We start from the raw sequence: 27,480 nt of genomic DNA on the forward strand, positions 1-27,480 counted from the left end.
TCTCTCTCTCTCTCTCTCTCTCTCTCTCTGTCTCTCTCTCTCTCTCTCTTCACGCTCAACATCCTCACCATCTCTTATGAAATCTGACCTGGGTTTATCCCGGTCCATAGTGCCCTTTGCACTTTTCCGTTTCATTTAATTATTTCGGGCTTGGTCGTGTAGGAGGGCGGGGGGGAGAGGGGGAGAGCAGTACCCCAGCTTATTCTCGCTCCCCTCGAAGGGTTAAATTTTAAACCACTTTTTTCTCGGATAAGCCCGGAAACCCAGTGGGGGTGGGGTGGGGTGGGGGTGGGGCGGGGGTGGGGTTGGCCCCATTCCCGGCTACAAATACTAATAACTAGTTTAATTTCCTAGATCGATTATTTTAAAGCTGTGCAAATTAAAAAAAAAAAAACACGGAAAAGAGAAGGAAAGAAACAAGAAAGAAAAAGGATAAAAAAGAAAGAAAGTAACAACTCTTTTCTAAGATTTTAAAGCGGTAGACAAGTCGGCGGAGCGGAGATTTATTTTGGCGAAAAGCAAGGCTGCCTGAAGCCGACCCCACATTGGAAGACTGTCCTACTTGCTTGGAAGCTGGCACTATTGATTCCTTCAATTAATGAAATGCGCCTGATGCTAATCGTATTTATTTTAACTTTATGGGGGGAGGCAACGTTAGGAGGGTGCATTAAAAAATGCGAAAAACCTGCAGAAAGATCGAAGAGCGAAAACTATTGTTGGATGGAGTTGGTTTTTACCTCAACAGCGCCACCTTTCGGCAAAGGTTAGTTGAAATTGATCCGTGTCCAGTTTTGTCACAGTGCAAAGAAGCTGGTTCCCCAGTGTGGGAGGAGGAAAGAGGCGCAGAAAGTTAGCTGGACCGCAGTGGGATAACCCGACCTTGTAGACAGGGGCTGAAGAAAGTGTTAGCAGATGCGGGAAACTTTTTATTCCACCCCCCCCCACCCCCCGGTCATGGTTAACAAAGAGACCAGGGGACACAAGCCCTTGTGGGTGAGCGTCATTCTTTGCAAGCAGGTCTCATGGTAATAGGGGCCCCAAAACGTTGTTCAGGTTCCAGGAAGGATTTTCAGCGTGCTTATGGTAATATCAATGGAATTAAAGTTACTTGTAATTCAGTGATAAATGAGATGTCTCTCGGAAGGAAGATGGAGTGCAGGGCTATAAAGTTGTTTATCTGAAAAGTAATTCTCAGAAAACCTGACTTCTGACACTTAGTCATATATTAAGCCGGGCTTCATGAACGTTGCACTTCAGAACCATCTTACCCGCCCCGTAGCATTCTTCGCTATTTATAACGAAATCTGAGGTGTCACTCACGGGCTTCGGATACCAGATTGGATCTGTGTTAATTTCTCTGGTGCTGGCAGCCTTTAGTTTCAGCACACCCTGAAATCTCTGCTGGGAGACACCCCTGGGGATCTGTAGGAACATCTTAATCCTAAAAGGCCAGCGCTGTTGGTATTTTCCAGACTCACAGTTCTTTGCTCGATGACTGCAGAGAGCTTGTTTATAAGGGTAGTTTTGGTTTTATAGGCATACTTTGTTGGAGTGGCATGAACTATGTCTAGTCCTAGTTTGGGGAAGAAAGAGTGGAGATTATGTCAATATTTATGTGACCTAAGAGACTTCTCTTTGGTTTCCTCCTCTTTAACAATATTTTACCTAGTAATGAAGTTAAGGGATTATAGCCTGTGTATTCAGAGGAAAATCCAGTGTTTAAATCACATAAACATTGCGCTGTTTAGCACTGTGCACAGACATGGTTTTCTAGGCCTTTCTAGAAATCATTAACCACAGATGCCTGAAGCTTATATTTTTATATAACATATGAATTTATGTCTGTCTAGGAGGGTTTCTTTCTTTTTTTTTTTTGGTTTATGATACTTAAAAAAAAAAAAAACTCGTTGGCATCTCATTGTTAAAAGACCCTAGCTCTCAAAAGAAAAGTATTTTATTTGGGCAGGAACATCAAAACTGCCACATTTATAAATAAACAGCACTGTACAAACAAAATTTGCTAATGACAAGACCATACCATCTAGTTTCATGGTCACATATCTAATTGTTGCAATTATATATCATTTTTAGAAATTAAATATCTTTGTTTGGGCAGCTAAATGCACTATTATCTCACATTTTTATGGTTTATTTTTGCTCACTGCAGTCAGCCATGCATTTTTCTCCCTCCTATTGCAGATTTTTTTATAGCCTCCCATTTTCTCTTGAAAATAGAGTATCAGAAATATTATATTAATATATTGAGAGGGGCAGCAGGAGTGCTCTCAGGCTTAGAACTTAATTCTCTTTTTTGTCCCTTTTACTTTATTATTTAGTGATTCACAGGGGTGTCTAAACATTTACAGTTCTCTGTTAGCAGGGTTTCTTTGATAACAATCATGCTCTCTCATTTTAATTAGTACTATTCAGGTTTCTGATTCTCCACAATTACAGCAGGCCACATTTCTTTAGACTTCTTTGCTAACGTTGTTTGTTTCACTTCTATCCAAGCCAATCTAATCCAAGTACAATGTGAACTGTGTTTTCTCACTGACTGACATCCCCTCTGCATATACTCTAGTAATGTCTGAACAACAATATACAGTCATTTAGAAACCATGTGTTTGCCATTATTGACCAATTCAAACCAGTAGCATTAAAGTTTTTGAAAGCAATGAATATTTATAGGAGGATTTCGAAGGGGAGGAGGGCACTGGGCGGGTCATGTAGAAGATTTCGAAACTAACATGAAAATAACACAATCATAGTTCCCTGTCAGTACATACATAACAATTTCATGTAAAAAAAAAAAAGGAACGTAATCCCCCCTTCATGTCTAAATTGCCAAGATTAAGAACTAAAAGGAATATATTTTTCCTGATTGTGACTTATTCTGCTCCAGTGTGCTGTGTTTAAATCAGACTTACAGAGTCTAGAGGGAACGGGATGTATCATAAGTGTCTGAGCCCTTTGTTTGTCTAAGAGCAGATTTGATGGTGCAGAAGTAAGCACTGTCCACTCAATTTCAGGATGAAACCAACTAAATTGATCCGAGAAGGAGTTCTTGAAAGCACCTGAATAATAAGCCATACACTGTTCCTAGTTCTAGGGTTAGATCAATCCTTTGCACAGTCTTCAGTTAGCAGGGTAAGTAAATCTCAGATCACTGTTAGATTCATGGAAAAAAAAAATAATAGAATCAGACGACATAACCTGATAAGGGTAAAATTGCTGAGGAAACAAGTCTTGCCTCATATCACAGGACATGAAAACACAGTGATTACTCGGAGTGGTTATGAATAGGTGAATTATGTGCTAAATAGTCATCAGACTAATTCAACATTTATTAATTCTTTTCTCTTTAAGCAATTCACAGTTGTAAGTTAAAGCTGCTCTCTCTTTGAAGACACATCTTTTATAGTTTTTATTAGAGGTAATTTATTATTTGCATTACCTGTATTTACTTCATAATTGAACATTTTGCATTCAAATTTATGTAATGCATTATGCTTGAGAATATATTTCTGCCTGATTAGCATAAATAGTCACTTACCTCATGAATTACTAACAAAGTTTATCTTAAAATATAGTTTTTTTTATTAAGTGGAACACAAACATATGTACAATAAATTCTGAGTTTTCTAGTATCGTCAGAGAACAAGGTGGGTTTGGTTATAGGGAAGTGAGGGGAGGAAGCTTTGCAATGAGACTGGAGGCTTTCCTGCCAAAGGTAACATTTATATGGGAAGTCGGTGCAGAGAGGCATGAGGGGGGGCTGTGAGGGTCAGGGTAAGGAAAAGAGCAGAAGAATGATCCAAGCTCATTATACTATGTTGGGGGGTGGTTGATTGGAAGCTGGCCACAGGAAATGTGGATTCTGCAACTAATGACAAATAGAATTGATGATTTCTCCCTGAGTGGGAGGAAGACCATGTAGCAAGTCAGTAGCACCGATAGAATTTGGGGGTTCTGTGTATTTTATTTCCATTTTGTTTGTTTTTGTTTTTGCAGGCTTTATCTTTAGACCATAATACACACTATTTCACAAAATGCTTGCTTTGCACAAGAGGTGTGGAAAACCTGGATGATTTCTGGAAAGGTGGACCAGATTTCATCTATCTCTGTTCCTTTTCTGCGTCTGGTAGACCCAGGTGTGGCCTGGCAGACAGAGACCCTAATTGAATAAACCACTGTGGGGACACATGAGCACTGGAATGAAAGGGCTTCTTTTGGTCATACACAGCAGGCAGAGATGCAAAATGGTGGTGGTGGGGGGGCTGTCTCCTTGCTTTTGACATCCCAAATCACCAGATTTCCACGCTTGACTCTTTTCTTGCCCTTTCTTTTTATAAGGCCTAGCTAGCTCCATAGATTGTCCTTTCCCTTCAACTAGGGCCTGCCTCTGCCTTGTACCACACTTGATCCTATTCTCAGCTTGAAGCGGTAAGGGAATTTGTCTCAAAAGCAGTCAACCCTTGAAACATTTTTATTGTCATGAATTCATATCATGATTTTTTTGAGTGAAGGAAAGAAGTGAGGATGAATAAATATGAACATGCAGTTATCTTCAGGAAGCTTTCTTCTTTCATATGTGTGGTAGGCAGGGATCTCTATAGTGGGGCCTGCCGTATGAAGTGCTCTTCACTCTGCTTCCTACCTTCTGTTCCAGAGGCATTTAGCAGTCACTAGACTTTAGAAAGAGATGCAGTTCTAGAACATGTAGACTAATCTGAAACTCCCCTGAATTCTGTGGTAGCTTTATTTGGCCTGATCCAAGGAGTTTCTTACAGTGCTAGTCTGTATCTTAGTTCGTGGATAAAGCATGGATGGCATAAAGCTTCCTCGTGTACTGTTTAGCACATATCACCCAGTGACCCTCACAACATTCATTCTGGGGGGTTCTTATTCCACAAAGAATAGAAAACTGGTTTCATGCATTCCCTGACACAAAACAAAAATTAAAGTCTAATTTATAGACCTGAGAATATTTTTATTTTGAAACTTTGTAACTGTGGGGCATGGTCTTTGTGGAATTTAAGTGTTTAGGTAAGATAGAAATAGGAGGATCTCAAACAAAAGAGCTGCTTTCCCTTTCCTCCACTCAAGCCCCTTGATCTTGTACTAGTTGAGGTAGACATTTATGTTTTACAGAATGAAGTTATCGCATGGACATATGTCCTTCCTTATTTCCCTTCAGAATATATCTCTGTCCATCTCACAAGAAGGTTTTGGGTGCTTCTCAGTTTCAGGGCAGACTTCACCTAATGAAATCTCCTTTGCAGAGGGAGGGTGTCTAGAGACTTGAGCTAACCCTCCTTTCATGCAGAAGTAGAGTGCGAGTTTGAATCTGCTTTATGAGCCTGGGTGGGTGAGCTGGCAGGGTGCATGCTGACTTCACAACTAGGACAGTAGACGCTGTGCCTAGGCACTGCAACATGCCCATGGAAACATTTGCGTTTCTTTTAAAACAAGCAGAAAAAAATAGAATTTAGCATGGATGATATCTGCCATCATACCCATGCAGTCATAACATATAGTTTTAAAAGATAGTTTTTTTAACTGAAGAAGGGGTCTGTGGGAAGCCACACTGTCTGGGACTCACAGGTGGCTGTGATTCTGACACCAGGTGGATGATCACCTCCATGACAAAGGACTCATTGTCCATTCATTCTGTCTGCTATCCCTGCCACCCATCTTCCTGGCATTCTTGGGGTTTTCAAATGCATTTTGTTGGTTTTCACATGAAATATTACTTATCTATATTGCAAGAAGAATTCAAGCTCCAGGCCTTTTCTTCTCACATATTCCCCCACCCCATATTTGTGTGCTTTCTCTTCTGACTTCTTGCACAGAAATGTACAACTGTCCCCAGGAAGCTTCATTTCACTGGATTCAGCCTATTCCATGTGTGGCAGAATCTCTTTGGATCTCAGATGGCTAGCCACTAGTTTTCATTTGTTTCCTTGCTTTGTTCCAACTCCAAATAAAATTGATGTGTTTTTATATGATGTAACCTGTCTGAAGCATATTGAAACACTGTTGGGATTAGAGCTTGTTTCTAGCAAGTGTTCCGTACAGCCTGGGGCCACAGATGAATTCAATAAATCAGTAAATTGTTGTTCTCCTGCAATTCCTGCTACCCCAAGATGGTAGCACCACTGGAAGAATAAAGCCCTGTGGTATCCCAAGAGTGACTGTCCCTGTCATTCACATCCCCTAATGGACATTTTAGATAGTTTTTGCATGTATGTGAGATGTGTGTGTGCTTGCATGTGTGTTCACATGTACATCCTCAAGTGTTATTATCATCATCCACTTCTTTTTAAAGTTTTTATTTATTTATCTGACAGAGAAAGAGGGAAAGAGAGAGAAAGAATGGGCGTGCCAAGGCTTCCAGCAACTGCAAACAAATTCCAGATGCATGTGTCCCCTTATGCAGCTGACTAACATGAATCCTGGGGAATCGAACCTGGGTCCTCTGCTTTGCAGGCAAATGCCTTAACTGCTAAGCCATCCCTCCAGCCCCATCTACTTCTTTTTGAGATGGGGTCTTTCAATGTACCACAGCTCCCCAGTGAGGCTAGATTGTTTCTGCCTCCCTGGTGCTGGGATTACAGGTGTGGGCCATCATCATACTCCACATTTTACATGTATACTGAGAATCAAACTCAGTCTTCATGCTTGAAAACCAAGTGCTTTACCCATTGATCTACCTCCTTCACCCCAGTTGTGGTGACTTTTATGTTCTGTTACCCCATGTGGATGTTCTCCATATATCTTTCTAGTAGATTCTGAAATTACTTCACTTCCTGATGGTGTAGGTAAGGCTTTATGTTGAAGATTACTAGATAACAAATCCACGATTCCCATGTATGTTTGTCTTTGTAAACTTCTGCCCTGTCAAAAATCAATTGCAGCTGTCCAAAACTGGGACCTCAGAGACTAATAAAAAATAGATAAAGCCCAGAAGAACTGAGTAGAAGAACTTTGTGTACATCTGATAACCTACTCGTGAAGAGTTCTCTCCTCCCTGGTTTTGCACTTGGCTTAGATCACCCACTTTCCTGCCATTTCCTGATGCCAGGTTCTGAGGCATTTTTCTTCAAGAGAAGAATTCATAAGTTCAAGTGTCTACCTTTGAATGTAACTTGTCCCTCTGGTATCTCTTGAAGAGACTTAAATGTGCAGTTTCTGAAAAACCTTCCCTCTGAGGCTTCTACCTCACTTGCTTTTCATAGAAACTTGGGAGCAAGAGAAGGAAACGGTCTGTGAGTTATTTATGACCTGCCTCTGGGTTGTACTCAAGAATGTTCAGCCTGGTTGGTTTGGCAGACAGATCTTCAGATTCTTAGGGCTCAGGAGGCCTGAGGAGACCCTTCAGAGAAGTGTCACTGAGTGTTGACTTGGGCTCATGAGGTCCTGATGAGGGGTGAAGGCTGGGGCTCTGGTGATGGTAGGTGCTCAGCTAGGGTGGAATGTGGAAGGACGGCCTGACCTGGGGTCATAGCCTCAATGTCATTGTCCACATCTTATGTCCATTCACTGTCTGCCTTCAGCAGGGCTCCTCACTGCCTTCCTCCACCTGTTTTTCAGGTTGCAAAAGGGTGGAATTATGTGACATTGATAGGATGTCCACAGCCACTTGAGGCTAAATATGAGTCAGGTGATCAGAGCAGACACCTATAGACACAGACCAAGGCTGACACACTGGGTCACTGTGGAACATTCATGGGTCAAAACAGCCAAGCCAGAATCCCTTGGAGGTCAAAATGACAGAGCCAGTGAGGCAGGGTCAGAAGGGCAGGGACAGACTTCCTGCATCTCCAAGCCAAAAAAGCTGCTAGTTCAGGTGGATACTATTCTGAGACTCTGGTGGCACCATGGCAAAGAAAGACCTCATGGATTTCTGAGGGCTGTCAGGCAGGGACATCTTGGACCTCAAGGTGCCTTGATTTGGCACCAGGCCAAAAACAGGTGTAAATCCTCCCATGTTGGGGCTTTTGAGAGAGCAGGCATCCTTTCTATGCCTCAGTCCTCTCCCCATCAGAGGCAGGGAGAGGGCTTTATGATTGTCATGTAGTTGTGTGGCAAGTGCTTCCCACAGCACCTCCCTCTAAGGAGCTCTATAGAGAATGTAAGTGGCTGGTATGTGCTAGGGATTGTGTGCACATTCTCTGTACCCTACACTGTTTCTCAGAGTGGTGCTCCTGTGCACCAACACTTCAGAATAGTCCTCTTCTACATTTCATGCTCTGCCTTCCAGCTATCCTTATCCTATAGCTAGCCTCTTGCTTTCTCTCTGCTGAGTTTTGGCTCACTTGAAATTCCATGCTTTCCCAACATGTCCTGCCTACAGTCGTTATTGGCTCATTTACATATTTCCTTAGGTCTCATAAACCTTACCAGAGTTCTCTTGACCAGAGAGTCCCAGTGCAGACCGAGTACCAAGGGGAGACCTTTGCTTTGTGTTCTCAAGTGTCCTTAGCCCTCGGCAGGCACGTTGAAGCCTAGCACAAAACCTCTCTCTCTTTCCATTCCTTCACCTCCTGCAAATGCCGGTAGTAGTTTGATGGGTGTTTATCCATTGAAAGTGAACAACTGTGTATGCTGATTTCTCACATTCTTCTTAAAGTTCTAAGAACAGTCCTAGGGAAGATTGACTTTGTTAGAGGCAGGGTGTCTGTTGCAACAAGACACATTTTAAATTCACATCTCACTGGTCTGATCGGCTCATGCCTCATTTGCCAGGATGCTTATCTGGTTCCTTGCATAATCTACATCTTCCCGAGCTGGAATTGGGTGGAAAGCATGTTTGAGATGTACAGGCCCGTGAGCCAAGGCAGAATGCGATGGCTTGCCGGGATGAATTCCTGGGTGCGGAGAGGGACGGGACGGAATACCAGGGTGTAAGCAAGGCGTCTGCTGCTGAGAGAGAGAGCCCGGCTTCAGCTCTGCATCACAGCCCCACCTCCCCTAGGGCTTCAAGGCACACAGACGCTGTTTTGTAATCTTCTTGTAGCAATGCCAGGCCTGCCCCCATTTCAACATTCCCAAATCCTGCCCACTCCTCAGGGCATGGCTCATGGGCACTGTTGCACCTAAAGCTCTGAGCAGTGTCTGGCATGGAGCAGGTACTTAGTAAATGTTCCTGCAGCCCTTCCAGGCCCTGCCTTTCATCCAGGACTCTAAGGGTCCTCTACTACTTCAGATGCTGGTGGGAACCCTCTGGTATAGCTCTAGAAAGCAGTACAGAACCATGGCCGTGTGGAGTGGTGACTTCCAGTGTGAGAGCTTGGAGGCCTTATCTGGGGGCATTTCTAGTCTCAGGGTCTCCCTTTGTAAAAAGCAACACCACTTAACTATCTGTGGTTTGCAAATAAGAAAACTTAGGCCTATATGGGCTGAAGCAAAAGGGAAACTTATTTACTCACATGATCAAAGGCTCTAGAGACAGAGCTGGAGTCAGGCCTGGCTGAGGGGAGGAGGAGAGTATATGGTGTCATTGGAACTGGCTTTCCTCCATCTGTGTGAGTTTTAGACTAGGGCTGTCAGTGTCAGGCACGACCAGGGTCACTATAGCCCTAAAACCTCCCTGAGCTGAGGCTCCAGTGGAGAGATATCCAAGTCATAGTTTCAATAGTATCAGCCAGGCCAGCTCATTTGACAATTTATATGTACAACTGTGAGCTTGACCCTGTGGCCAATTGATGACTTATCTGACTAGCTCAGACTTGGACTCAGAATGTGGGTGGGACAGGGGTCTAGGGAGTTCTCTAAGCATCTCTGAGGGAGCCAAAGGAATTGTCTCCTTCCATGACACTCTGGAGCCTGCCACCAAATTATAACATTACTAATAGCCATCAGGTACCTGATACTCACCCAGGTCTGCCCTCAGCTTGAACTCTGTAGCTAGTCATAGCAGCCTTATATGATATGTGTTCTTATTGCTTCCATTTGACTGAGGAGGACATGAAGTCTTACTTGGTGGTATCCCCTTAGAGAACTTTTCCAGCATCATATAACTGGTGAGTGGAGCAAGGTGTGAAGCCAAGTATGGCTATAAAGTTCACATCCCCATGTCCTTTATTGTGTATTGTAAAGAAATAGTCAAGAAACAAATAGACAAGTAAATATATAATGTAACAATATGCAGGTAACATTAATATAATATATAACATGACAACATGCAGTACAGTATTTTATGATAGGATATAATGTCATGTCATGGTCATGTTGGGACAGTAAGCAGTACATTTCTGCATTCATCTTAAGAACTCTATTGTGTATATGGCTTAGGGAGAGTAGGGCAAGAGTCAGATGGTTGACCAATTGACTTGTCTTATGTGCCCAGTGTGAATCCTTTGATTTAGAAAACTTATTCCTACCATGACAATATGCTGTTGTAATATTCCTGATTTTTGTTTCAGTCTCTCAAGAACAAATGATTAAAAAAGGTTGCTGGAAGTCCGAGCCAATTACCTGGAATTTCTAGGTCTGTAACTCTCTGGCTTCCACTGGTGTGCAAAGATGTCAGGCTGGACTTGTGATGCTAAACTTATCTCTTTGGATACTCTTGGGAAAATTCTGAGGAAGTCAGTTTTATAGGCAGATAGAAAAAGAGACAGTGAAAATGACACCATGTGTTTGAGCTTAAATGCTCCATCCCCTTTGTAAAAAAATGCTATTGACTTTTTGAGAATTCCAAATGTTATGCTAAGTTGGCTTTTGTGCCACATGAACATGGGTGGTTCTTACAGGATTTGGGTGAGCAGCAAAGGAACAGGAAGAGCTGAGGAGCAAAGGCTTTGTGTTTTACCTAATGCTGAAGCCCATGGTCCCTTCTACTTCCTCAAAGTGCAGATCTCAAGAAGGAAAAATAGCCCTAGGCTTCCTCACTTCACTCCTGCCTGTCATTGTGATACCCACTATTACTGTGAGGTGTTTAATCAAAGAATAAAGGCAATTATATAATACCTCTGAAATTAGGTTCTCATCTGTAATCAGAATTGCTAATATCTCCCTCCCTCCACCATCCTTGTGTGTAATTCTTGGGTGATTTCAGTTCCCTGGAGGTGACTAAGAGTCTAGTCATGAATACAACGCCCACCAACTTTATTGGAATTTATTGTCAGAAAGGTCTGTGTTCCAAAACCAGATGAATGTAGCTGCAGTGCTAGTCTTTCCTGGCTATTGCACAAGTCCCTTCATTTTCTTTGCATTGAACTTGCTTTGCAAACCCATACACCAGCCTGCAGTTGCTGTCTATTGTTTATTTCTCAAAAAAGGAAGAGTTTGGTCTGAAGTTATTGAAAAGAGGAATTAGGCTACTAGAAGCTCTCACTCTGTCACCTACATTTTTATCTCTCCAGTAACATCAAGGTGATGTGGGAGTGATGAAGATGATGATGCCAACCAATAATTAAACTGAAATGACCAGCTTGAAGAAACGCATGAGCTGGAGAAATGAGTGGATAAGAATTCAAATACAAAAATTTTGGGATATGGCCCAAGACAAGTGTTGTAGATTTTTCAGCAAATGAATGAAAAAGAAAGGGGATGGGTCAAAGCCGGAACTGTTACAGATTCAAGTAGATCTTCCAATAGATCTAAAAGAAGTGGCTTGGACCCAGAGAGGTAGCATCAGTGGTTTGGAACCAGAATGTTTGGGAGGTGACAGGCATATATTAGTACTCCCTTATCTGTGGTTTTCCTTCTCCCAGTTTCAGCTATTCAGAGTCAACCAAGAGCCAACAAATATGTAATGGAAAATTCCAAAAGAAAAGTTAGTTGGTTCTCAGTTATGCTTATTCTGCATAACATAATGGGATCTTCAGCTATCCCACCCAGAATGTGACTCTTCTCTCTGCTAGACGTCCCCACACAGTATGTGCTACCTGGCCATTAGGCAATTAGTTGCCATCTTGGTTCCCATGTTGCCTGTCTCAGCACTTGCCTGTATGGTTCAGTACTGTTTGTGGTTTCAGTCACCCACTGGTTGTCTTGAGATGTATCTCCCCATAGATAAAAGGGGACTACTGTACTCTGCTTCTCACTGGCCTCCAAAAGTCATACTCTCACCCTGGATGTGGTATCTGCAGGTAGGTCCTAAGTACATATTAGCCTTCTTCCCACATTGTCAGATCAGCAAACTCATACTTAACTCATACTTAGTAAACCCTCTTGGAGGTCTTACCTGACCATTTCTTGCCAATTCAAATGAGTAAAGCATTTCCTTTATGCTTTCTGCCCCTCAACATGGCATGTATGACTGACTGACCATGCATGGTTACTATATGCATATTTTAATAATTAAGAGTTTGAAGTTGGTTAAGGTTCACACATATTTGGAAGGATTAATCTAGACAGATTCTGAGTACCTTCACTAGCCTCTCTCAGACATGACAACTTGTATCACAACCAGCAAACTGGCAGTTTCCATCATCCACTTTATTATATGAATTTCACATATACTGTGTGTGCATGTGTGTGTGTGTGTGTGTGTGTGTGTGTGTATCTTCACTCTGTGTAATTTTACCACATGTATAGATTCCTGTGGCCACTGCCACCACATTCATAATACAAAGCATTTCCATCATGAGCTTTCCTGATTTTATTCTCTATAATTGTCTTTTTATTTATCTAGTTCTGGCATGACTATATGTGTATCTGAACAGGGAGCTCATGTTTGATTTCTATGTCCTGGTTCCAGTTAACTTAAACCAGGTCCTGGTCCCCAGGGGATCCTAAATTAATGTTTATGGAGTAGATTTAAATTCTATCAGAGGAAGAAAGTTGAAATCCAGACCCCTTTATAAAAAAAATTTTGCTGAAGAGGGAGAAAAACACAAAATATCCCAAATCCAAATCACTCAGGAGAGGCCAGCTGTAAGACCTTTTCCTCCGTAGAGGATTGTGAGGGTTCTGGTGCTATCAATAATTTTGTATTACCTTAAAAAGTCACTTGCTCATGTGATGCAAACAGAAACATGCTTCTGTGAGAGATCAGGCACAACTACTACCCATCCTCAATTCAATCCCTTCCATATCATTTGTCTGTGAATATGAGGGGCTCTGAGGTTCACTTAAAATCATGCAAGCATCACCAGCATCCTCCTCGCCAGGGGTCTCACAGAAGTCAGCATTCCATGTAGCTGGTGGTGATTTGAGCCTCAGGGACATTTCAGGTCTGGCATGGAAAGGGCCATGGACATGGAGTTGAGGGGACTCAGCACGAGTCTCAGGGTTTCTCCTCTCCAGACAATCTCATGCTAAACTTGGGAGTAAGTTCTCCTGTACTGGTCACTGACCCTACTCCCGGGTGTCACTCTACTTAACAACAGGATTTTTTGAGGCTGCTTTGGAATTGTGATGTCCCAGGAGCTCCTCTGAGTGTTCCCAAGGTTTCATGCTAATGCAAATGCTTTCTCCATTCAGAAGACTAATCATGAGCTGTTGGAGACCCTAGGCTTCAAAGAATGAATAAATAGCAAAGTGTGTCCATGATGTTGAGTTCCTTTCAGGTTTAAGACATTTGAAAGGGCAGTGACCAGTGGAAAGATGAGTTGAGGTCACGATTATTATGTCGTCACTTACTGATATGCTGTATGTAAGGCATTATTCATGAGTTTTAAAGGAATGAGTATATCACTTTATTTGTCCATCTATCCATTTGTTGGTTTGTCATCTATCTTTCATCTGTCCACTCATCCATCCATCCCTTAGATGCATTACTACTTACAGTGTCATATTGTTAGTATCTCAAGGGGAAACTTAAAAGGAATGCAAGAGTAGCTTTTAGAACTTCTTTGTCATGTCTTCCTGACACTAACATGTTTGCTTCTCAGAAACAATACCGTCAGTTCTTAGTGACAAAATAACCACCATTACTTTCTTCCTGAGTTAAATAATTAAGAACTTAGCACAGAAACCTGCACAGAAAGCTAAGCTGTTGTGGGCAGTTAGTATATAAGATATTTTAGGTTGTTTTCAAAATGAAACTTGCATTGTATATACACAAACACATATGTCTTATTTCCCCGGTGTCTACTGAAATCAATTGCACATGGAATGCACTGTCATTACTCAGTCTTACTTTTGGAAGGGTAAAGACTTTCCCAACAACTCCTCTGGACTTTCCCAAGGCTTCATGGTGAGGGTATACATCTCAGATAGTCCGGGTCAGTGGCTTATTGTTCCTGATCTTTGTGTTTTCCCATAAGAATCAACTTACATGCAAGGGATTCAACATTCCTTTAAAGGTATGAACATATACTTTGAATCCAGCCGAGAGACCAGGGTGTTACCCTCAGACAACAAAGTCATATTAGCTTTTGATGGATACCTCTGTCATGCTTCATGCTTCACTGTGCTGGTTTCTTCCAGCTGTTTGCTAGAAATATATTTCACATTCTAGTCACCCAACTCCTTTAGTACAGAAACTTATTCTAACTGCTGGTGCCAAATTCTTGTTTATAGAGATTTTCCAGATCATTCCTATGTGATAGGACCAGATATCTGGAAGAAAAAAGGCACATTAAGCTCAATGAAAGGACAAGAGTAGAGATATGGGGAAGAACGAAGCCAAGGATTAGCTCCGTGCTCAAGCTGATATCCTGCAGAGACAGATTGTGGTGATAGAGACCAGAAAGGATGTAAGAAGCCATGACACAGCTGGTCAGTGTGTTATGTCATATTTTAGAGCTCATTAGCATGATGTTGGGTGGATTGGGCTCAGGGTATATGCCCCGGAGAAAGTTATAGGGTCAAAGAATAATTCCCAGTAACATATTAAGGAATCTGGCTTTTCACTGATGAAGTTATTACTTATATCTGGTCTAAGTGGAACCTACAGTGCAATAGATATCTCCACAGATCCCTGGAATGGATGCACAGAAAAGCTGGGTCTGGCTGTACATGCCTGTCATGTAGGCACTTGGAAGGAGGTGACAGGATTATCATACGTTCAAAGATACCTTGGGCTATGTGAGATGTCTCACAAAACAAAAATCAAAACAAAGCCATGTCCAGGAGTTTAAGAAAGAGCTATTTTAGCTCTCTGAGATTTCACCTGCTCACCTGTAAAATGCCAGTGTGATGTTAAACATTCACTAAAGTTTCCAAGTAGACACCTACCAATCTACACACATATCCACATTTTTAAAAAACATTTTTATAACAAAGCACAGCAGTATATCACACAGTGCCTGGCATGTGATAGACACCAAAGCCACCAACAGAGAGCTCTCTTCTTATGTCCATCTTGAGAAGCCCAAATACACCAAGTGTATTATCATTCCTAATGTACAAACCCTTCACTTTAATGGGATCATACACCAACCTGCACTTTGTTATAGATCATGACTTTTATTCAGTGCTTTGGACTTTTATCTGGGAAAAATAAAACTTTGCTAACACTCAGGTGATATTGATGGGACTAGCTCAAGGTTCCAACTCTCCTGACTTTAGGCCTGTACCCTTCCATTCATCCGCATGGCCTCTCTTCCTTATCCAGAGTGAATCACACTTACCTATGAAGTGGCATGCCCATATACTCCTTTTATTGGGTAGACTCTGAAAGATCTATGTGGAGCTTGGCCCTTATGCTGCTCTCATTTATCCTCATCTTATGAAAGAATTCATAGAAATGTGAGGCTCTGCTTGTTTTGCTTTGGAGAACCACAAGTTGAAGCTGTTTCTTGGAGGATGTCCTACATCCTAGAAAGAGAGACAAATCACACACCAAAGTGACCCTTTATCCAAACTGTCGTGCAGCACACAACACTAATTAACCAGGCCCTAATTAGGTTGGAGACAGAACTTAATTGCAAATTTTGCTCTGCAAAACTGTGTCAGTCCATGGGGCTCCCTCGTTCCTCTTGGTGGCTTCTCTATTCAATTTGTTCAGTTTTCAGAGGGGATGGCTCAGCAGCCAGTATCTTCTGAGCCTTGAAGCTTAGCTGTGGTCTCTAGCTAGCAGCCAGGAAATTAGGCAGGGCCCTGAGATGATGTTGGGGATTCATATCTCTGAGTTCTTTGAATAGGAAGATATAAGTCACATAGGCACTGTTAGACCACCATAATGAGCCATCTGCTGAGGAAGTGGACATAGTAGAACCTAGGGAGGGTATATACATGCCTTGTCACCACAAGCCTTGTGAGGGAGTACTATGATTTGAGGAACTTGGGGCTCCAAACATTGTGTGGTGAGTGTTCACCCACACAGAGATGCCAAGATGATGGCACAGTGAGGGTGGCATGTATAGGCTTAGAAGTCAAAACCTGTCTCCTTTGTGACATGCCTATTGGGGACCCAGGGCCAGCAGGTTTGACTGAGGGCTCAGGTTTTCAACAACCACTAGGCTTTTGAATAGTGGGTCTGAGAGAGCTAACCTCAGTTTTGTGAAATGCCATGAGATAATTCATCTAGCTCATTTCATTCTAGTGCAGACTTTCATGATGTTGGAAACTGGAAAGGAAATCAACACCCATGCTACTTCCTTTGTTTCCCAGTGCACACATCATGCATGGTTTAATAAAGATGGCACCTTAAGAAATGCAGTCAGTATTAAGGGAAGTTATTCCAGCTCCTTGAAAGCATGTGAGCCAAAGGAGGCAAGATGATATATGAACTGGTAGTCTGGAGCAGTGGCAACAACTACCAGAGCTTAGCCAGGGTGTCCCGTGTAGGACTGTTTCTTCCTTCCCACCCCCAGACATCTATTGAATAGGATAGGTACTTCACTGTGTGATATCTATATGCCACACATTCTTATTTTTAACCAAGATGATTCCAACTCACTAGGCTTTTTCCAAAACATTCAGCAATTCAGTTCCTAACCTAATAATGTTTCCCATATCACTCTTTCCTACTTCCTTTGTAAAGTTAAGCAATGTTTATTTATCTGTCTTTCTCTCCATATATCTGTGAGTTCTTTGAGGACAAGAGTTGTGTATTAGTTATTTTTTAATTGCTGTGACAAAATATATTACCAGAAGCAGCTTAAAGAAGGAAAGGTTTATTTGGGCTTATAGTTCTAGGGCATAGAATGCTGATGTCTAGCTTGCTTTCTATTTTTTATTCCATCTAAGACCTCCCCACAGCTCATAAAATGGACTGCCTGTGCTAATTAGGGTGATTCTTTTCACTACAAATTAATTTAATCTAGGTAATCCTTCACAAACATGCCCAGAGGTTTGTTTCCATGGGCAACTCTAGATCCTAACAAGTTGACAATAGGAGTTTGCCATTGCAAGTGATATCATAATTTCATATACTCTATAGAGTAGCAAACATCTTATTACTTGGAAGAATGAATTGAGTTAACAATTTTGGGAAATTAATCATTGTGGGAATATAAGAGAATATCTTTCCTCAGTGGTTTCTAGATTGAGGAGAAAATTTCCTTGTTTCACTGAAGATCAGTATCTGCCCCAGCCTTGACATTTCCTGTGAGGATAGAAATGTGTTCACTATTCGTCAGTGTAATTTAGACCAGTTTAAAGTCTTTCCATCCCAAAAGATGACACAGTAATACTTGACATCTGCTGATGATTGATCAAGTGTTCCTGGGCCAGCTCCTCTTCCCTTCCTTCTCCTCTTCTTCCTCCAACTCCTTTGTTCTTTTCTTTCTCTTCCTCATTTTTTTCCCCATTTCTTATCAGCACAAAAGAATGTACTTCTTGGTTTTGATTTTTCCTGAAGCCAGAAATTTGCACATGAAGAGCTAAGATAAACTTCTATGTAAGGGAAACACTATGATTCTCTCTCTGTACATTGAAGACTATCTAGGGAAGAAGCCAGCTGCCTTGATATGCACCATATCCTTTCCATGAAAAACCCAAGAAATTTTCAAGGCTCTGTGGACCTGAGCCTTCCTGTTTAGCACACATTGGGTCAAAGGTAAATGAATGAATACTTAAATAAATAATTGCTGAAAAGGTTAACAAAAACAGGTTGTAATTGACCTTTAAAAAGATGTGGATTTTCTCCTAAGTCTTATTTCTGCTTAAATTGCAATTTGAAGAAAAAGGCAGGTTTTGAATAAACCATCATGAAGGACAATGGTTCAGATGAGAACTTCCAAGAACAGGGCAACACTGTGAGCAGAGATGGAGTCAGGCTCTTCCCTTCTTCCTTTCCTGCTCTCATGTCTTCAGTCCCTAACCTCCATGAAGCCAACCCCAGGGTCAACTTGAATTTCTCATCATCTCATCATCTTAGCACACTTGCTGCATACATTAAAATGATTTCAATCTATAGCATGTTTTGTCATTTCTACTGAGATATCTCTCCCCATTCGTAATTGCTGCCTTGGTAGTTATCCATTTTCTGTCTTTATTGATGTGCCAATTCTGGGAATTTTCTGCAAATGGAATCACATGCTACAAGGTCCTTGGGATTGGCTTGTTTCCATAATAACCTCTCTTCTGAGCTTCATTGCTTTGTACGGATGAATAATATTCCAGTATATACATGTACCCCACCTTGTTTATATATTCTTATCTCTTTCTGAGTGCTGGAGATTGAACTCAAAGCCTTGCATATGCTAGACACGTGCTCGATCACTAAGCTGTACTGCCAGCTTTTCATTGTTTTGCTAGTATATATGTGTGTACATGTGTATGTATGTTCATAATTGTCCAGAAACATGTGTATTATCGGTGAATATGTATATGTATGCAAATTTATGTGAAGATGTGTCAAGTGTCTTCCTTAATCATTGTGCATTTTTTTTCTGTTTTGAAACAGGGTCTCTCACTGGAACTGGAGCTCACTGATTCAGATATACTAGCTAACCATCAGTCACCAAGGATCCTTCTGTCTCTGACTCCGCAGCCTTGGAATTATAGGCATGCACCATGCCCAACTGTTACATGGGTCCTGGGGAGATCGACTTATGTCCCATGCTTATCTTATACAACAGTCACAACACCTGCTGAGAAATCTCTTCTTCCCCTCATCCATTTCTTGATGGACATTTGGATTGCTTCTACATTTGGCCCAACTATGCATTCCATTCCACCAAGTGGATCCAATAGCCAATTCAAGAGCAGTTGGTTACCCACCATGGCTGTGTGCCACTATTGCACTTGGGTAAGTAACACATCAGGTTGTTTGCTGCTTAGTAGCTTAGACCACAAGTTGCTTGGGCAGATGTTGGCCATTTTGCCCCAGTCACGCATGTAGCACCTTTTGGCACAAGACAAGCTAACTCTCTTGGGACTGACTCTCTTCTAGATTCCAGCCAGGTCTCTCCATGTTCTGTACCATCAGCATATGGTGTCTTTAGCAGTAAGGTCTCACCATTAACCTTTGGTGGATAATCAAGTGGTCTAACAGAAGTGTGTCTTCTTTTGGGAAACCTTGTAGATCTTTTTGATCAACAGCTCATTGTGGATGTTAATTGTATCCTGGTACTGGGAGTTACAGGCCAGCACCAAGGAAAAGAAGGAAGAAAAAGACAGGTAATGTAAAAGAGAAGAGAGAGAGAGAGACAGAGAGAGTGAGAGAGAGAAAGATAGATAGATAGATTGATTGATAGATAGATAGACAGACAGAGATACAGAGAGAAAGAAAGAAACAGGAGAAGATTAAGGTTAGTCTTCGCTATACCCTCTCCTCTCCAGGGCCCTTTGAATCAGGTGTTCACTCTAAGGACCTGATGAAATTTCAACCTTTTAGCCTATCTTTGAAGATATAGGATTTTATGATACCAGTTCCATTTGGGTACAGTTTTGTGGCCCCTTCTGCCCTTGCCCTCCCCTCCCCCTCCACCATCTCTATTGTTCTGTCCTTGAGATGCCTATTAGGTATGTCAGCATCTTGGGCAGATACAGGTTAGGAGCCACAGGTGAGTGACACCATGTGACAGATGTCTTTCTGTGATTGGGTGAGTTTGCTAAGAATGATCTGTTTCAAGTTCAACCATTTTTCTTCACATTTCATTGTGTCATTTTTCCTTACTACTGTGCAGAATTCTATCTTGAAGATATACCACATTTTGGTTATCCATTTGTCTAATGATGGGCATCTGGGTTGATTCCAGTTCTTAGCTGTTATGAACTGAGCAGCTATAAACATCGTTGAGCAAATATCTCTGAACTGAAGCATGGAGCTTTTAGGATAAATGCCCAGTAAGGGAGTAACTGCATCTGTTGGTACCTCTATAGTCAACCTTTTGAGGAGTCTTTATATTGCTTTCCATAGTGGTTGTACCATCTTACATTCCCACCAACAGTGGATGAGGGTTCCTAGTTCTCCACATCCTTGCCAGCATTTGTTTTCATGATTTTTTTAATGTTTGCTATCCTTACTGGGGTAAGGTGGAATCTCATAATTGTTTTAATTTGCATTTCCCTGGTGGTTAGGGATGTTGAACATTTTCTTAAGTGTGTGCTTGTCATTTGTAAGAAATGGCTTTTTTTCCATCTTCTTCCTGAACTGAACAATGACCTCTGGAGTGCTCTCTCCTCCTCTAGCATTGTTCTCTGCTTCTGGTCAGGTCTCCTCACTTCAGTGGTAGGGCTAGAATCTCTCAGCCTACAGGCACTTTGAGGACCTATGTGTTGAACAAGGACAAGGTTATAAGAATCTGGCACTGAATCATAAGCTAACCTATGTTACTCACTTCTTGCCAGCCCTCATCCAATGAGATAAGAGCTCAGTCCTTCCTATTATCCAGAAGGCTTGCAAGATTCTGTCTGCTTATCATGTCAGTGATTTTCCTGCTCCCAAACCTTTGTGCATATCATTTACATTTGGTCTGTTTTCCTCTGTTCTTTCTCAAAACTAACCAAACAAATGAGTGAGTAGACAAAATTTAGTATATTCAATATATGAGCTCACTCATGGTCACATAGCTGGTTAATGGAAGCATCCTCACCATACTCTTATAATACATGTTTGTTTTCCTCAGTCTCACCTTTGAGTTGTTATGATGGTCAAGTATGACTGTCAGCCTGATGCGATTTGGAATCCCCTGGGAGACACACTGCTGAGTACTTGGGAGGTCACTTCCAGAGAAGTGTAACTGAGAAGGGAAGACCCACTGTGAACGTAAGTGGCATCATCACAAAGTCTCACCAGCATTCATTTCTGCTTCCTGTCAATAAACGCCATGTGACCAGCAGCCTCATATTCCTGCCACCTTGCCTTTCCCTGCACACTAGACTGTATCCCCTCAAACAGTGAGTTAAATGAATTATTGTTACCTTAAATTGCTTTCACGAGGGATTTTTGTCACAGCAAGGTAAATAGTAGCTGTTATAATTGGTGACCTCAAGTCCTTTTCTGCCCTTAAGTCTTTGTTTCTGAAGCTCAGCGGTGCTGTCAGTTGGACTGGACAGACTTTTGTGCATGGAAAGGTATTTGTCTTCATTCCTGGTTGCCATTTACTAGGTGTCAGTAGGAACCTCCCTCATCCCCAAGAATTGACAATCCTGAATGTGTCCAGATGTGGCCAAATAGCCCCGTGCAGATAAAATTGTCCTGTTGAGAATTCCAGCTCTATAGCTATTGTTTTGTTCAATGAATATTGGCAGGCAGCATAGTCAAGGGCATTTTCCAACCTTTTCTTACCACAGAAAGAATTTCATCCAATTATCCATTAATAGTGTGGGAAATGAGAATGGTACACATTCAGAAGGAATTTTGACAAATTTGAGATGCAAACAGTTGTATTATTAATTTAGAGCTAATGAAACTATTTATTTTAATGGAATTCCTCATTTTTCTAGATTTCCCCGGCCCCATAAATATCAACTTAGTGGCATTCCCAAGTACCCTGATTAAAGCAGTTTGTATAATTTCAAGCCATTTAGGACACATTGCCTTGAAGTATTTTCTGAATTGCTTCGTTCATCTTTTTCAGGATCTGAACTCTAGGTTGCCATGTTAATGTAAAGTGGAGGAGGGGTTGATTTTCAGGGACAGAGGCTCCAAGAGAAGCAAGATCCAATTTTAAGAAGTTCATGTTAATTTTAGCAACTTGTATGTCCTTAGGTGCTAAGCCTAGAACCAATCCTGAGAAGAAAAATAAACACAGCTGCTCCAAGCCTGCTATTCTCCTGCTCTGGGATGCTCTACCCAGCTGATGAAGTGTGGTTCCAACTTGGAAAGTGGAACTAGAGTTCCCACTAGAAACTGCTGTGAAAAACAGTTAGCTGGATATGTCCAAATGCAAGATTAATCTTTTTTTTTCCCCCAAGCAGAATCAATAAAATTTGTGTGATACATATTAAATGTTTAATTAGAACCCAATGCTGCAGCACTTTCAGGAACGTATAAAACCCCTTTGCAGGGGGTCTGGAAGCCACGGGTACTTACCATTTAGCCAAGCATTCTTCCATCCATCAGACCCCAGGGGCCAGCTTCCTTTTACATTCTTTGGTACTGGTTTGTTTTGCAGGTCAGAGATCTGATGATATAACAATTGATGACACTTAGGTGACTGCTAAGATCATAAAGAGGGTAGCATTTAAGAGCAGAATCACCATCCAGCAACTCCCTACTGCCAGAAACCATGCCGTCGTCTCTACAGGGGAACAGGAAGGTGGGTACTTTGCCCAAGGTCTGTGTGACAGACTTAAAAAAAAAATCCCAAGAGCCAAGAGCAATCTTAAGTTTCTGGTTGGTGGGGGGAGTGCTTAGAAACAGCATTTTGCAGCTTTGACTCTCACTGCCAGTAAGACTTCCTGGGGGTTTCTGTGCTGGCTTCATTTCCAGGCAGAGGAGCCAGGCTCACCCTAGGTGTTCTCATGTTGTGGGATAAAACCTTATTTAATAGCTGTATTAATTGAACCCTCACACTGGGAAGCTGGATGGGATTCATATCAGAATGTCCCCTTGATGTTAATGTCCCTGCATGATTTCCTCTGTCATATACAAGAGAAGCTCTTTCTGCTGATTTTTCTCTTACCCACTGCCATTCATCCATCCATCCATCCATTCCATTCCATCTATTCATCCTACATTTTATTCACTTGTACATTTCTCAAGAGTCTGCTTAGAACCACCTCTGTGTGGTGCACGTACTTGTGCTGAGAGGTGACCCTACTAAGCATCTATCAACTGCTAGCTACCATTCTGAGTGACTTTATATGCAACATTTTTGTGTTCTCCAGCAGGAAGAGGAGTCAGGTTAGATGGGTGGTGATTCCTCCAACTCGACATGACATTGTCTGCTTCCATTTCTGTCTACTTATATTTATCCAGTAGTTGCATCTTACTTCCTCTCCTACTTTACATGGGTACTGAGGAATTAAATCCAGGTCATCAGGCTTTGCAAACAAGCACCTTTAACCACTGAGCAATCTCTCCAGTCCTTGGAGAGATATTTTATAAAAAAATTTCCTTGTCTCTCATTGATGAAGGCAAAAAGGGGAAAATCTCAAAAAGTAGTCACAAAGGTAGCTTCAGAAGGCCCTTTAACCCTCCTTGACTAGTTTCAAAGCATGAGGGAAGGAGTCAGGCATCAAAACCATGTTGGCTGCAGTTTCAGAGTCTGCAGCAAGGACATGTTGGACAACCACTAGGGAACTCAGAACTGTGGACCTCCCAGGGTAGTACAAGCAATGGGAGCATCATTGTTCATTTATTTCTCTATTTTCACTTCTAAGCCTATCATCACAGTGTTATTTGACCAATAAGTAAAATTAAGATTTCTCAGTTAGAGGCACCTTTCTTTGGATCCTTGGGCTGGAAATCAGCTGTGTAAGGAAGGTTGTTCTGGGGACAGAGTCTGAGAACTCAGCATAAGACATCAGTGAGCACTTAATGACTATCTATGGTTGTTCTAGGGTAGGAAAGGGCACTTGATTCACTCATCCAACAGAGTAGGTAGGTTAAAAGCTAGTGCTCCAACTTAGATGCAAGTTCAAATTCAGCCTGATAGGAACATACTATGTCATTCTGGGTAAATTGTTCTATTCTCCCATGACTTAAGATTCCTTGTCTAATATTCTGCTGTTACAGATATTTCAAGAGACAACATGTCCATGATGCCGAGCACAGTGCCTGCCATGTAGCATGCACTTGGTTTATAGAAGCTGCTGTGTTAGATGGTGTAGGAGTTACCATTCTCCTTGCTGGGATAAAATGCCTGACCAAAATTAGCATGGGGAGCAAGGGTTTCTACCAGCTTCCAGTTCCAGGTTTTAGCCCACCATGACAGGGCCAGCGTGGCAACAGGAACATGGGGCACAGTTGGGCATACTGCATCTGCAGTCAAGAATCAGAGAGGGGTGAATACGAGTGCTCAGCCAGCTTTCTCCCTTGTATCCAGTCTAGGACCCTTGCCCATAGAATGGTGTGACTGACAGTTGAGATAGGTCTTCCCATCCCACTTAATCTATCAATATAACCCTTCACAAGCATGTGCAGAGGCTCCACTTACAGGTTATTATAGGTCCTTTCAAATCAATATGATCAACATAATATAAATGATCACAGATGGCATTCTGAGAGGTTGCTAATACTGTTTCTGTGACAAGGTTAAAGGGATTTTGCAGATGGATATAAAGTTACAGATCAGTTGACTTTGTGGCAAGTTACACAGGGGTGGTGTCTAATCTAACTTATGTGCTTTCTGAAGGCAGAGGATTTCTCTACATGGGACCATAAAGGGGTGTCAGAGACAGAAGATAGGAATAGGATTCACCCTTATGTCTAGATAAAGATAGGGAGACAAGTGATAAGAAATGCAAATGTTCTCTAGGAGGAAAAGTGAGCCACTTGTGACACTAGGGTAGTAAATGGGACTTCAGTCTTATAACTACAGTGAACTGAACACTTCCAGGGAATCAAATGGGTTTGATAGCAGGTTTTCTACTAGGTCTTCTCCTTCAGAGCAGAACCTGGCAGGTACCTTGACCTTGGCCTCTGAAGTCCCTACCAGAGAACTCAGTTGAACCAAGTCCAACTTCTCGTGGCCTGTCAAACTGTGACATAACAGGTAGGGTCATTTTAAGGTGCCACATCAGCAATAGAAAAGGACCACCACTTTTGTTACTGTTGCTGCCGACAGACTCATTTCATTCTCACAGTGAAGCATTGCACTAGCTACCATTCTTTTTTGGTAATAGGAAGAAAATTGAAACTCAGAAGTTAAGATTCCTACAGGGCTTGAAAGGGGGCACAGACAGAGACCGCTGGTAAGCAAGCTGAAGAATGCTGTCTTCTGGACTTGACATGGCTGCTGCCCTCCTGAACCCACAGCAGATGGAGTTATCTCCGTAAGAGCAGTGCGAGATTCCATTGTGGAGAGTGGAGGGGCTCATGAGGCCCACCCCTCCCTGATGAACCACAGGCAGTTAGTTGTTGCCTGGGGAGGAGGGCTCATTTTCCTCTGGGAGCCACTGGTAAGTTGTCCATACTCTAGGAATAACATCTCACCTATTTTCAATTAAGCAACCCTTACTAAGCTCAGTGGGTCACACCAAAAAGACATTAAAATACCAGGGGGATGGATTGGGAAGAAGTGATTCAGAGGGTGGAGAAGAGGGAGAAGAAAGTATATGTAAACATGATAAAAATGCATTATATATGTGTATAAAATTGCCAAAAATACATAAAATTATAAAAAGGAACAAAGCTCAGCAGCAGAGTGCTTACCTAGCATACATAAAACTCTGGGCTCAAAACAACTAAACCACCAAAATTTGGAGTTATTAGGCAAAAAATGTAAATATTTTAGGTCTATGATATGACAGAATTTTCTAGAAAATTAGCATTTGTCTTTTAGTTATCTTGGTAATGTAATATGTTACACAGTTTTTTAAAATGTGTCAATTAAAAAAAAAAAAACATCTTTTTTTAAATAACACCTTCATATCCTGCCTTGGTTTTATCTCCTTAGGGGTCCTATTCTTGTTCCAGACTCATCTCATTCCTCAAGCACAGTGGTATCCTCTAGAAATCTCTGAGGAGCAATAAGGGACCAACTAGACAACTCTTAGCACACATATCTACATGTGTTCATAAAGACAACCATATTCAAATTCACCCAATTACACTGTAGTATATTAAATAAAGGTGTATATATAGGCCCAGTGCAAATTAAATGGACTTCAGAAGGCACAATGAAAGGCCTCTTTGAACAGCCCAGTTTAAGCTTCTAGTTCAACAAGCGAACTACCCAGCCTCCACTCCTATGTACGGTTCACAGCCCAGCATAGCAGGTGTCATTTAGCTGGCTCTTTGGTGAAGAAAGAAGAAGGAAGCTCAAAGTAACTGAGCCAGGGTCTGTCCTCAGATCCACAGCCCCATTCTTCCTTTCACACTCACTGGGTTCTCCAATTAACTGCCTAAGGTACTTAGTGTTAAGGTTAAAACTTGCCAAAGCCTACTCTGGAGTGAACAAAGAGAACGTCAGAACCCAGCTATGTGGGCTCCACACACCTGTTCCAAGCCTTTAGAGGTAGATCCCCCAAAGCTGATCCTTGTCATAGCTGCCACCCAGAAGGCACATCTCTCATTTGCTTTCCATCTTTGTGATCTCAGACTGTTCCCTGCTTAGGATCCTAAGTGACCTACTTGAATGCAGGTGCTTACCACAGACTCTCTCTCCCTTTAGGATCTCCAACTGGGATATTTACATAGAAGCCTGGGAAAGATTTACAGAGAAGGACACCACCTAGGTGAGGCTTCTGTGTCTCCTTCTGGTGTCTTCAGGTTCCTCTGAGGCCATTGAAGGACATCCTGCAGGGGTAAACTTCTTCAGAAAGCAGTGACACTTGCCACAGAGGTTTCACCTTCTTCTCAGCTGGGCCCACGCAGGGCCACAAGTGAGTCACAAGTGAAGAGTGGAGCTGCCTCTCCTGGTTGCATAGCTTTGAGTGCCCCAACCACAAATGTCCTTTCATATAAGTGTTGGGATGATTCAGCGGAAACTTCTGGTCAAACGGATCACCATAGCAACTTTCAGTAGACATCCAGCATGCAAATTAAAGAGTGGAAAGGGACCATTTTCAGTACTCCTAAACTAATACATTCTGAACCCTGTGTGGATGGAACCCTAGACTCTTTGAAGGTGTCATGCTGTGTCAGCCCAAGTGCACATCACACCTGGCCCATCTACTGGGACCTTCAGATGCTACAAAGAGATAAGGGAAAGCCATTGGGGCAGCTTCTGTACCCTGAGTTCTGTGTTGAATAAAGAAGAGACATAGGGCAGAGCTGGGAGAATGGGATTTGTGTATCTTTTCCTGAAAGCTCTCTGAGATAAAGAAGTTTCACCTGTTTTTACAGGTAGGGTGAATATGTGGCTTATCAGGAACCAGGCATGTCTGAAGCAGTAATCAGCAAGTTCTTGGTACAGATTATTCTCTCCATCAATGGCAGGTGCCACAGGTCTTCTTTGTGGAGCTCCTGAAACCTGTTTTCTGTCCCTTGGCTTTAGTTTTTTGGTGGACACCTTTGTGTAAAAATGCAGTACTCCACTAGGGATGCTGATGCTGATGTGGTGTCTGCTCTCAAGGAGCTCC

The 27,480-nt window shown here is 42.0% G+C and overlaps 1 long non-coding RNA gene across 1 annotated transcript; it reads left to right on the forward strand.

The window, feature by feature from the left end:
* Window positions 1–377: 377 nt before the first annotated feature.
* Window positions 378–27,171, forward strand: LOC123453732. The gene is made up of 6 exons (XR_006632940.1): window positions 378–763; window positions 18,749–19,093; window positions 20,916–21,055; window positions 22,407–22,550; window positions 25,081–25,356; window positions 26,571–27,171. It is a non-coding gene; the product is annotated as an uncharacterized LOC123453732 (long non-coding RNA).
* Window positions 27,172–27,480: the final 309 nt, after the last annotated feature.

The sequence above is a fragment of the Jaculus jaculus genome, chromosome 1 (assembly GCF_020740685.1).
Source record: "Jaculus jaculus isolate mJacJac1 chromosome 1, mJacJac1.mat.Y.cur, whole genome shotgun sequence".
Taxonomy (NCBI): Eukaryota; Metazoa; Chordata; class Mammalia; order Rodentia; family Dipodidae; genus Jaculus; species Jaculus jaculus.